Genomic DNA, 12,206 nt, shown 5'->3' on the forward strand with positions numbered 1-12,206 from the left:
TATCATTAAAGGATTTCTTGTTCCCTGGACAACTGCATCTGTGAACAAGAGAAAAGACAGGACTGGTCAGAACCTCAATGTAGAGAATTTGGAATGGTACAAGTCCAGAGCCAACTCATCTTAGGCTAACAAGCCCCCTTAATTACTCACCTCTGTACCTAAGGCTTTTTCTTTTGGACCACCACCCAGTTCCCAAATCATGACGTGGAGACTTCTTATTAGTTATGAATGCTCGGCCTAGCTTAGGCTCGTTTCTGGCTAGCTCTTTTAACTTATATTAACCTGTTTCTCTTCATCTACCTTTTGCCTTGGGACTTTTTACTTTTCTTTCCTTCTGTGTATCTTTCTTTCACTGCTTCTTGTGACTAGCCGCTGGTGGCTGCCTGGCTTCTGGCCCTGGGTGTGTGTCTCGCTTTCTTGCTCATTCTTTTCTTTCTCCTTCTCTCTCATTCATCTCTCCTAAGCCTAGATTTCTCCTATTTATTCTCTCTCCCCACCAGCCCCGCCTATCCTTTTCTGCCTTGCTATTGGCCGGTCAGCTTTTTATTAGACCAATCAGGTGCCTTAGGCAGGCAAGGTGAGACAGCAGCACATCTTTACATAGTTAAACACACATCCCTACATCATTGAACAAATGCGGCACAAACAAACAGAACACACCTTTTCACGGTTAAAGGAGTATTCCACAGCACACCTCTGTATGTGATCGAACATCTTTTTGGCCATTAGGAACGTGCTTTGGAGTGTACAAACAGACCCTTAGCTTCCACCAGCTCAAAGGCTGGGAGTGACTTCAGATATCATGTGACAGACTCAGTGAAGTTTCCCTTCCTTCCTGTGACCTGACTACCGGATGTTTCCACAAAGTGTCTTGATTTTTGTCACTCTCTTTGTTTTCTGTCACTAAAAAGTTCCCTCGGCTGTCACCAATTGGAACCTGGAATTTGGGGTAACCTGCATCTGTATTACTAGGTCCATGCTGGCTCATATTTGACTTCAGAACAAACTACGTCTTTTCTGAAATGTGGTTTTATTGACTTCTATTGTTTTATGTGTGTGTGTGTGTGTGCACACTTGCGTGTACGTGTATGCACCACGTGTGTGCTGAGGCCCTCAGAGTCCAGGAGAGTTACAGGAACTTACGTTCAAGAGGTTGTGAGCCATCTGGAGGTGGGTGTGGGAAACTGAAGCCGGGCCTCGTGGATTCACAAAGGTCCTTAGGGGGAGTCAGGTGAGAATGTCCACGTGGGAAGAAGTGATGCATGTCATGGAGAAATGTGAAAATCTTAAACGGCTGTCAGTGAAGATGGAGAGCAGAGCCGTGAGCAGAGGATGCAGGCAACCCTAGGCTGGGGGTGGCTCAAGGAATAAAGCAGTGGCCAGGCAAATACGAGGACTTGAGTTCCGGTCCCAGTACCACGGAAATGTCAGGCAGGCGTATGGCCTTCCTTTAGTTCCGGCACTCGAGGGGGCAGTTATCCGAGGAGCAAGCAGGCTAGCTAGATGAGCCATGCCAGGTTCAGTAGAGAGGCCCTGACTCAATGAATGAGGTAGAAAGTGATGGAGGGAGACTCCCTACATCAACCTCAGGCACGCACACACACACACACACACACACACACACACACACACACACACGTGAATATGCACACACACACACACACACACACACGTGAATATGCACACACACACACACACACAAACACACGTGAATATGCACACATACATGTGTACCATATACCTTTACATAGGAAGAAAACAAAACGAAAAGTTAGAAGTTCCCAGAAAGAACCAACCTTACTAAGTCCTTGGTTCTGAACACAGTGGCTCTGGAATCGTTATATCATTATTTATTTGTGTTTTTGTTTGTTTTAACGCTGAGGATTGAACTCAGGGCCTCACATGGGCAAGGCAAGCCCCCAATCACTGAGCCACCCTTAGCTTTCTTTGAGGGTTTCAAGTCAGGGTCTCACTTACTCTGTAGCCCTAACTGTCCTGAAACTCACTACAAAAACTAAGCTGGCCTTGAACTCACAGAGATCCACCTGCCTCTGCCTCCCGAGTGCTGTGATTAAAAGTGCATGCCACTCTGCACAGCATCAACTTTCTTTCTTTCTTTCCTTTTTTTTTTTTTTGAGATCTCTTTTTCTCTTCTAATTTATTTATTTTTATTTTATGTGCATTGGTATTTTGCCTGCATATTTGTCTGATCTTAGAGCTGTTAGTTGTCATGTGGGTGCTGGGAATTGAACCCAGGTCCTCTGGAAGTGCTCTTTAATCGCTGAGCCATCTCTCCAGCCCCTCAACTTTCTTTTTTAACAAAGCTTTTTTTTTTTTTTTTTAATGTGTACCCATCTGTGTGTGCCGTGCCCAGAGAGGCCAGAAGAGGGCGTCAGATCCCTTGGAGCTGGAGTTACAGGCAGTTGTGAGCCATCTGTCATGGGTGCTGGGAACTAAAACTCTGATCCTTGCAAAAATAGCAAGTGCTCTTAATGGCTGAGCCATCCCTCCAGCCCCAGATGGACTTCTAACCCTCATCACAACTGTCCAAGGTAGGTACGATTGGCAGCCCCACTCTCCAGACAAGGGACTCAATACCTGAGAGACGGAGTCCAGGTTCACACAGTGGATAAGAAGAGGTGATATTCGAACCCAGGGCCGTCTGCTTGTGGAGCCTTCCCCCTTCAACAAGGTGCCGGGTAGCTTTGGGAAGTTCAAGGTCATGTGCTAGGCATCTTGGGAATTTCTCAGTCGTTCCCTCCATCACCAGGTTGCCCCTTGAGCAGAGTGGATCTTCAATACAAAACCTTCAGATTTCTGAGGATGCTGGTTCAATCAAGTTTTCATGTCTTGTGGCGTGGTGGGGTGTGTGTGTCTGTCTGTCTGGTGTAGTGTGTAATACGTAGTATGTGTATGGTATAGTGTGTGTGTGTGTGTGTGTGTGTGTGTGTGTGTGTGTGTGTGTGAAGAGTCCACTGTGCCATTTGCTGAGACCTGGAGTCTTAGTGACCCTTTTTAGGGGATCAAAAGGGCCTAGCCCCAGATCAGGGCCTGGATGGGGGTAGCTGGTACACCCCAGAAGATCACACTCCAGTCTAGCAGCTCTTGGGGACCTGACGCTGCATCTCTACCCCATCTTTGTGTGTGTGTTCATATGTGTGTCTATCTTGTGTGCACATGTGTGTTGTGTGTGGATAGGTGTCTGTGTGTCTGCCTGTGTATGTGTGTCTGTGCTGCTGTCGATATTAGGCGGTGGGCTATCAGATCTCACTCAGGTCTTCCACCCATTTTTCGGTCATCTCCACTCTTCCCTGCCCTAGAGACTCATGTGGGTGGTTCGTCTTGGTCCCCCCGCCCCGGCTGGCACAGCTGTCTCAGAAGCAGACCAACTCTGAGCCCCTCCCCACGTCCCTGGGGAGCCCATCGCTGGCCTGGCCCCCCTTGAGTTCCGACAGCTCTCCTTCAGATTACCCCGTGCCCTGACCTCAGCCCCCATCACACTGTTCAGCCCCCTCCCCTCTCAACCGGCAGCCCCGCAACAAACCCACCTGCTTCCTAAAAATAGCTCTCTCCTCTGGCTTTCTCCCTCCCCGGCTCCTGCTGGTTTTAATATGTTCCCAGCCGGGCTGGGAGCTGAGCTGTGCACCAGGCAGACCCAGGATGGTAATTAGGTTAACTCTGCTCCAGCTCCTGCCAGAGGGAGGCCGCCTGGCTGGGGCCAGGCAGGGGGGATTGGCAATGCTCTTTTCACAGGCTTGGGAGAGAGTCTCTATGTGTGGTGTCTATGTGTGGGATACATGTGTATCTGTGTGTGTGTGTGTGTGTGTGTACGTACATGCTCGTGGTATGAAGTATGCATGTGATGCCTGTGTGTATATATGTTCTGTGTACCAAGGTGTTGGGGCAGATTTCTAGCACTATGACAAAATACCTGAGATGATTAACTTATAAAGAAAAAAGGTGGGCTCAGTTAGTAGTGCAGGCCTAGCCTTCACAAAGCTAGGGTTACATGCCCAGCAGAGTGTAAAAACAGGCGTGATGGTCCACAGCTGTAGTTCCCGCACTGGAGAAGTAGAGGCAGGAGGATTATGGTCTCTCCACACCATGACTGCTGCCCATTTTGAATAAACTCATCTGGTTTTTCCACCCGCTATCCCACGGTGTTGAGGGAGGCCTCTGAGGAGCATCATTCACCCTTCGGAAAGACACATGAAGGTTATCAGCATCAAGGTGGGTGGGAGCTGAGGAGACGGTTCAGCTGGAAAGGCGCTTGCTGCACACGCATGGTACCTGAGTTCCGAGCCCCAGAACCCACATGAAAGGCGTGGTGACACTCACCTAATCCTGGCACTGGAGAAGTGGAGGCAAAATGATTCCTGGGGTTCCATGGCCAGCCAGTCTAGCCATGTGTGTGAGCTCCGAGTTCAGCGAGAGACCCTGCCTCAAAAACAAAGTGGAGGAAAGATGGTACAGCGGAGTGCTCTCCCAGAGGTTCCTGGTTTGGTTCCTGGTACACACGCTCAATGGCTTACAACAGCCTGTGACTACAGCTCCAGAGGATCCCGTGGTCTTCTCAGCCATCTGCACTTGCATGTACACGCGCGCGCACACACACACACACACACACACACAACATTCTGATTTGTGGTAACCTTCCAGCCTCCATCTCCTGAGTGTGGGGCTTACATGTGCAAGTGGCCACACTCTGCACTGCTGTGGAGTTTTAATGCCATACCTTCCCCTCTCCCAGCCTCAACTCTGCACCTGTAACATGGAGGTGCATCGGCACAAGGGTGAACAAAGTATGCAAGGCTCCACGGGGAACTTAATAGGAGGAGCTGGGCTGGCAAGCTGGCTCGGCGGGGAAGGGCACTAACCACTGAGCCTCATGGCTTGAAGTTTGATCCCGGGGCCCACAAGATGGAAGGAGAGAACTCAGTCCCACCAGTTTGCTCTCTGGCCTCCATACACATGCACACAATAAATAAATAAATAAATAAATAAACATAAATAAATGCAATAAAAGAAAACAATGAAAAGAGACTGTCTTCAGGGTATGTCTCGCTTGGTGGCAAGGTGTATCAGCAGCCTGCCGTGAGGATGGGTGCTGTGCATGGGGGGGGTGCCCACCCATTGCAGGTAGGACTGGGGTGTTGTGTATGTAGGGGGCTGCAAGGATGTGGTGTGTAGCCAAGGCTTGAGTCTTGGGCGTGAGGAGATGATCTAAACGTATTCATGGATACGATACAGGCAAGGGGAATTGGGATGCTCGAAGAGTCTCTCCCAGAGGCCTGGGTGGGGCATGTGTGTGCGATCCACATATGTGGTATGTAAGGAGAGCATTGTGAGTCTGTCACGTGTATGCGGGAGTGTGCAGTGAGCTCAGGTGACTAAAATCTGTTCTGCCAGCAGACAGATGCTGGGAGATGAAACTGGGTCACATACTCCCAGGCAGCCCCAGCTGCTGGCCCCGCACCCCTCCCCTGACTGCCCTGTCCCCAAGGGAACACAGGGACCCAGGTGTGCCCTCCAGACCTGAAGGGAGAGGTCACTACATAATCCCCAGCAGGGGCATCCCCATACAAGGCCCCTGTACGTGTACATGGGGAGGTGCACGATGTGGGGTGGAGGTATGGTTTATAAGGACTTGTCAGGGAAGAAGAGAAGTGGCCCCAGGCCACAGCACTGAATGGAGCAGCTGGCCACCATGTGTTCATTCTCTTTGACCCATATTTCCATCCTGCTCTTCTCTCTCTCTCTCTCTCTCTCTCTCTCTCTCTCTCTCTCTCTCTCTCTCTCTCTCAGATTTATTATTACTTATGTGCAGGTATGTTGTGTGTGTGCATGTGTGTGTGTACGTGCACACATGAATTCAGTGCTCAAGAAGGCCAGAAGAGGGAGCCAGATCCCCTTAGAGCTGATGTTACAAGCAGTTGTGAGCCGCCAGGCATGCACGCTGGGAGCCAAACTCAGGTTCTCTGTAAGACCAGCAAATGCTTTTAAGAGCTGAGCCATCTCTCCTGTATATTCTGCTCTTTTCTAATTTATCTTTTCATTTGTGTGTGTGTGTGTGTGTGTGTGTGTGTGTGTGTGTGTGTGTGTGTATATGTGTGTTGGAGATGGGGGTGGGGGTATGTATGTACCTGGACCTGTATGTGGAGGCCAGAGATGGATATTGGTTTATCTCTCTCCACCTTAGTTTTTGAGACAGGGTCTCTCGCCGACCCCGGAACTTGATGATTGGCTAGACTGGCTGATAGGGAGCCCTCGGGAGCCTCTTGTCCCCACTCCTGAGCCCTGATGCTACAGGTGTGCACTGCCACACCTAGCTATGTCCATGGGCTCCGGGGATCCGAACTCAGGTCCTCATGATTGTACAGTGAGCACTTTATCCACTGAGCCGTCTCCCCAAACTCTTCATCTTATTTTACTTTTAATTTGTGCATGGGGGGTGGGGGTCAGCGTGTCATTGCCCCCATGACCCATGTGGAGGTCAAAGAGCAACCTGTTTTCTCTTTCCACCATTAGGTCCTCCTGGAGATCAAATGTCGTTTGTCAGGCTTGGTGGCAAGGGCCTTTACCACTGAGCCATCTCACTGGCCCTGCTGTTGGATTATATTTTATTTTTATCTTACTCAGGATCCTGTTACAGCCCAGACTTCCTCAGAACTCACTCGGTAGCTCAAGATGGCCTTGAACTCGTGATCCCGCCTCAGGTTCTGAGATAACAAGCACACACTAACACATCTAGCTCAGTTTAGACCCTTTTGTTCTCTGTTGCCTAATCTTCCCTCTCTGGGACATATACTGAAAATTTTAAAACAAAGAAATTAATTAGTGTGTGTGTGTGTGTGTGTGTGTGAATGGTATGCCTGAGGAGGTCAGAGGACAACTTTTGGGGGTCAGTTTTCAATGTGAGTCTCTAGGATTGAAGGGCCATTGCCCTCCGAGCTTTCCCTCCAAGGCCCTAGGTTCCACAACCTGCTGGAACACTCCCATCCGCTGGGGGACAGGCTCTCAAAGCTTGAGGCTGTGGGAGGAGGGCATTTCAGATTCAAACCACAGCGCAAAGAGACTGCCAGAGTAGGGGATATGGCCATGGCTTCGGCGCCTTCTCCCATCCTTGTAGGCTAAGGGCTCTAAGGCAGCAGCGGAAGATTGAGTGCATGTCCAATTTTGCTGTTCCCTTGAAGCAGCGCCCCCCCCCCCCATCACCAAAGCCAAGGAAACAGGAGCCGCAGAGATAGACAAAGGATGGATGGGGGATGGATGCTCAGCCAGGGCAGGGTTCCCAGTCTCAAGTTCCAAAAAAAGACTAGAAACCAGGGCTGGTCAGGGACCAAGATTCAGCGGCAAGCTTCCATAAAGCCAACTTCGTTGAAGGGATGATCTTTGCACTGAGATGGGGCCACTGCATCCCTGGACCTCCCCAGCCTTCCTCCAGTCCTCTGCACACCCCCAGCTGTGGCTCCCCAAACAAGGAGAGATTGCAGGCCCCCGGAGGGCACTCCCCAGCCACTGGTCTGCTGACTGTCCCTTTACTGTGCCTTAGAAAGTCCAGACAGACCGAAGGGCAGACTCTCCCTGGAAGGAGAGAGCAGTCCGACTGGTACTTGGCCAGCCCAAAGCCCCGGCTGATGAAATATTAATTCAGCAGGAAGGTGGAAGACCGGCTGAGGACTCACCCTTGGGGCTCCAGGGTGGCAGGGCTGGCAGCAGCTGTAGCCTGCCCTTTTACCCACTGCCGACCTGTGTTCTGTAAGGATCTCACACACACACACACACACACACACGCACACACACACACGCACACACATACACACCAAACACACACACACACATGCATGCACGCACACACACATACACACACACACACACACACACACACACACACACACACACACACACAGGCAAAGAAGCCTGGGAGGAGGAGGGGTGGGGAGGGGAGGGGAGGGGCTCACACAGACGGCCTGCAGTAAGACAGGCAGCCACAGATGGCCGAATACACTTACAGACCTGCATGCCAGACTCCTCATAAGCTCACAAGAAACACACAGAAATCCACAATGCTCTCTCTCTCTCTCTCTCTCTCTCTCTCTTGTGTGTCTGGTGCCTATGGAAGTTAGAAGTGGGTGGTGGGAGCAGGTGAAACCTCATTTCAAAAAAAATTAAATTTTAAAAAAAGGAAGGAAGAAAGAGAGAAAGACACAAAGAGGAGGGCCACAGAGCCTCTGAAACTGGAGCTGCAGACACTTGTAACCCACCATGTAGGTACTGGGAACAGAACCTGGGTCCCCTGCAAGAGCAACCGGTGCTCTTTACTGCTGATCCATCTCTCCAAACCTCCAAAAAGTTTCCTAAACTCCACGTTCTGACTTCCCTCACCCCGGTTCTGTCCCTTCTAGATGATTCTGGCAGGTCTAACACTGCCTTCGGAGATAGCTATGGGGAGCCACTGGGGGGACGAATGCAGGAAGTCGACACTCCCGGATTACACTAGGCAACAGTTTCTGGGGTCCCTTCCTGGCTGTGGCTGACTGAAATAGGAGGGTGGCTGGTGCAGACAGGCAGCTGAAGGCCACACACAAAGCCACTAAATAGTGACTTGAACTCAGGATCCAGCCTAGAAAAAACAAATGCCCAGCCATGCCATTCTCCAGCTCCAGCTGACAGGCCTGGGGACCCACACCTGTAATCCCAGCACTCGGGAGCCTGAGGCATAGGCATGACCATGACTGTGAATTTGAGGCCAGCCTGGGACACACAGCAACAGTCTGTCTCACAGAAGCTCGGCTGAGGATGGAGCGTGGTCGGTAGAGTGCTTGCCTGTCATCCACAAAGCCCTGAAATTGATGCCCGGCACTGTAAATATCAGGTATGGGGCTCGGTGCATAATCCCAGCACTCTCCAGATGAAGGGTCAGAAGTTCAAGGTCATCCTCAGTTACGTAGTGAATTTGAGTACTCCAGACAGGAGTCCGTGAGACACTACTAAAAAAAAGAAGAAATGGAGAGAGGAGAGGGGGTGGACAGGATAAAAGAACTCTCTCCCCAGTGGGTTTTATTTTTTTTCACCCCTATACAGCCTGCCTGGTTCAGTCAGAACATAATAAGAAGGGAATCTGTGGAAGTGTCCCTTAGCTGTCTAGCTGCGCCCAGCCTTCAGGGAAAGTGCTGGTAAGGACTCTAGATACCGAGGGCTGTGCCCAGTTCCAAATTAATAACTGCCTCTGCTTTTAGGCAGCACTCGGAATAGCCATACCCCGCCCCCTGCTGGGTCCCGCATCTGCAGCATCAGGTCCTCCAGGCCTGCAGAGGGCGCGGTGAACCGCGGACTCCGGGACGCTCTAGCCACCAAGCAGCCCAGGAGGCCGCCTCGATGGTGGTGCGCTGTCCAGCATTTCAGCAATCGGCAGCGGCGCCCGAGGGAAGACGGGGGCGCCGGGCCGTGGGGAAGCCACAGAGCTGCCTTGTCAAGCAAAAGACCGGGGACAAACCGGACCTGGAAGCCCGGCTCCAGCACCCAGAAGACTACAGAGGTCAGCGGGGAGGTAAGAGCCTCTGATGGGGCGGGGGTGCTTCCCAGAGGGGCTGGGCTGGGTTGGACCTCAGGCCTCCCCAGCCAGGGGACCCAGATGTGCAGAGGATCAGTGTTGAGGGCTTGATTGCTGGAGTTATCTGTCCGAGGGATCAGGCGAGGTAGAATTAGAGATAGAGAATGCTGTTCTTTTCACCTAAAGTGATGGAGAAAGTGTGAATTCAAGGGCCAAGGGGAAGACTCTCCTGGACACAAATTGACCATGGTCCAGCCCATGAGCATGCCAAGAAGGCCACCATTCAGTTACCCTTCCCACCAACTTAGGAGCATCGCCTGCTCCCCAGGGAAAGGAGACCCAGATGCAGGGACACTATAGACACCCATCACTTGCAGAGGTGGGCAGAACAGGCTACCCCCAAAAAAAAACCCTGGATGCTGGGCCTCTGTCCAGCAAGGGGGGGGGCCTGCATAAAGGACAGTCTGGCCTTTTTCACGGCTGCCCAAATGCCCGGGGGAGGCAGAAGCTGGCAGTGAGAATTGGGTCTCTCACAGACTGGTATTTATTCTCATGCTGGGAAGCGGATGGAGGGTGCAGATGTGAAAATAGCCACAGGGAGTTTGGAAGGACATTCTGCAAGCATTTTTAAGGCCCGGGATAGGTCTAGCCTTGTGGCAGATTTCTGATAAAGGGCTGTGAAGAGAAATGCAGCCTCTGACTAGCCAGCTTCTCCTACTTTCTTCCAAGGGCTCCTGCCTGGACAGTGAGACCACCTGAAGTTCTTGTTTCTGACAGCTGTTCCCGTAAGGACAGATCAGGAAGATCTGGACAAAGGCCATTCGGGTCAGATGTGGCACTCCAGTGTCTGTGTGCTCTATCCCAGCCATAACTTCTCATCCCTCCCCCCAACACCTCTCCACTCACCTGCTCCTGGCATGATCACACCTGGACTAGTCTTTTACCCTGTATCAAAAGCAAAAGGCAGTTACTTTGAAGGACAGCAAGAGTTCTTCTACCCAGAGGGTCATCTTAAGGTCACGACCCGGGCTGGTACCAGACCTCCACCCCCAAACCAGAAATAGAACTATGTTGACTAGGAAATCGCTCCCACAGAACACTAGTTTTGGGGTTCCTTGACTTTTATATCCTATCCCACTCTCCCGGGTGGGGTGGAGGAGGAATTCTTGAAGGATGACTAAAGAGGGTAGATTGGGTTTTCAGAGGTGAGCGGTGGGTGGTTTGAGAGTCATGGACTCCGAATTCAGAAAGACATGGAATTAAATGTAGGTTATGTGACTTCAGGTGAACAAACCCCTTAACCTTTGTGAGTGCCTCCTAATGTGTAAACAGGTGGAGTGCTAATCTCTTTTGTTGTTGAGGGTGACTCTCGGGGCATTTACTGAGAGAGTGGGCAGGATCTTTTGTGGTTAAATTACTGGGATAATCTGTATAATGAATGGGAAGCTGTTTAAACAGACGTTAGGGCCAGTGAGATGGCTTAATGGGTAAATAAAAGCAATTGCCATAGAACCTGACAATCTAGGTTCGATCCCTGGGTTCCACGTTATGGAAGGAGAGAACCAAATCCCACAAGTTGCCCTCTGACCTCCACATGTACACTGTCACTCATGTCCCCCTCCCCAATACATAAATGTAAACTATGGAGGTGGTGGCGCATGCCTTTAATCCCAGAACTCAGGAGGCAGAGGCAAGCGGATCTCTGAGTTTGAGGCCAGCCTGGTCTACAAAGTGAGTTCCAGGACAGCCAGGGATACACAGAGAAACCTTGTTTCAAAAAACAACAAAACAAACAAAAAAGGAAACTGTAAGATGCTAGATGAATGTTACTAGATCGCAAGTAAATGTTCCTTACAGAGATACACAGAGGTGTCTGAAGTGTGTCAGAAGATTTCCCACAGACATCTCCTTTGGGAACAGTATTAACTGAGGGTATCCACCAGGTTCTGTGTTTGCCACAAGGCTGCATTGGACCCCGCTGATCTTCGCCAATGCTTCCCAAGGAAGATCTCATCAGTCCCTTTTCAGAGCTGAGACACGAGGTTTGGCTGACTTTTTCAAGGTCACAAAGCCACTGGAGCTATCTCCCTGGGGCAGAAATATTGCTGATGACCTGTCCCAGCCTCTGGCTGTCAAGGTCCGGATGAGTGTCCGTCTCTTGACTCGTGACGTCCGCTGACAGGTGTGGAGCTCGAGGCATACCCAGCGAGGTAGGGGAATGACTGCCCCAAGGTCACTGGGGTGTTTGGTGGCAGGATATACTTTGAACTGGCATCCATGCAGCCCTGCCACCACGGTCCCACCCCAAGGAGAAGTCCCATCTGGTCACGACCATACCTTCACCCTACCTCCTCTACCCGACAAGCTCTTGCTGACCTCGGCAGGCCAGTGGCTGTCCATTCCCTTCTGAGGGGTCAACTCTTACTACCTCACGCAGCCCACGGTCACAGCAGCTGTCGGCTCCGTTGGAGTCAGCCACCCTCTCTACCCACATCCTCAGCCCACGTATAATTCACTCCGCGGCCAACCCCATGGCTTCCCCATCTTAGAAGTAGGTTAGGGCGCTGATGAGGGGGAGATTACAGCTTTACTTTATTTATTTATTTTTTTTTGTTTTCTCACAGTTCTAGGGGGTGGAGCCTAGGCCTTTCAC

The 12,206-nt window shown here is 51.1% G+C and overlaps 1 protein-coding gene across 2 annotated transcripts in view; it reads left to right on the forward strand.

Annotated features, from left to right (window-relative positions):
• The first annotated feature begins 9,392 nt into the window (after positions 1–9,392).
• Srrm3 (serine/arginine repetitive matrix 3) overlaps positions 9,393–12,206 on the forward strand; it is a 71,050-nt gene continuing 68,236 nt past the window's right edge. For both annotated transcript variants that reach the window (XM_042267654.2, XM_076561223.1), the window contains exon 1: positions 9,393–9,550. The gene's annotated coding sequence lies outside the window, so the exon portion shown is untranslated. The remainder of the gene's footprint in view (positions 9,551–12,206) is intronic.

This window comes from Peromyscus maniculatus, chromosome 23 (assembly GCF_049852395.1).
Source record: "Peromyscus maniculatus bairdii isolate BWxNUB_F1_BW_parent chromosome 23, HU_Pman_BW_mat_3.1, whole genome shotgun sequence".
In the NCBI taxonomy this organism is placed as follows: domain Eukaryota; kingdom Metazoa; phylum Chordata; class Mammalia; order Rodentia; family Cricetidae; genus Peromyscus; species Peromyscus maniculatus.